This window comes from Octodon degus, unplaced genomic scaffold (assembly GCF_000260255.1).
Source record: "Octodon degus isolate 3935 unplaced genomic scaffold, OctDeg1.0 scaffold00031, whole genome shotgun sequence".
Lineage (NCBI taxonomy): Eukaryota > Metazoa > Chordata > Mammalia > Rodentia > Octodontidae > Octodon > Octodon degus.
In genome coordinates, this window is record NW_004524607.1 from 15,632,066 (window position 1) to 15,632,715 (window position 650).

Below are 650 nucleotides of genomic sequence, written 5' to 3' on the forward strand. Positions count from 1 at the left end.
GGTTCGATCCCCCAGCACCACATGCCAGCCAGCCCCGCCCCCTGGTGGGCTGAGCTGGCCACACACACACAATAAATAAATGTAATAAATAAAAATAAATAATTAAAAAAAAAACAAACCAAACAGAAGTTGCCACTGTCAATGGCTGCCCCAAAATACCATGACACATCTTTGTACACCAGTCTCTTTCTCTGTCCTCTAAAAGGATCCCAGAGGGGAAATACCATATGCAGCCTCTTAGAACATTATGCTTTGTAACACCAAGTCACTTCAGGGAAAGGTCATGCCCACCCACATACAGTCCAGCAGCAAATAAAAAGAACCACCAAGACCATCAAGCCTGCTAGGTTCCAGGCAGAGCTTCACCATGTGAACGCCCAGGCCCAGGGCACCCTTTCCAGGAGGATGAAGTGGAGGAGGACAGAGCAAGCCGCACCACACATGAGAACAAAATGGGAGAATGTGATCCCAGCACTCAAAGAGGCTGAGGTGGGAGGAGTAAGAGTTGTAGCCCAATTTTGAAAACTTAATGATTTAGCAAAAACTGTCTCAACATTGTTAAAGGGTTGGGGATGTAGCTCAGTGCGAAGGGCCTGGGTTCAATCCCCAGTACCAAAAACCAAAACCAAAACAATCAGGTGGGAGCAGAA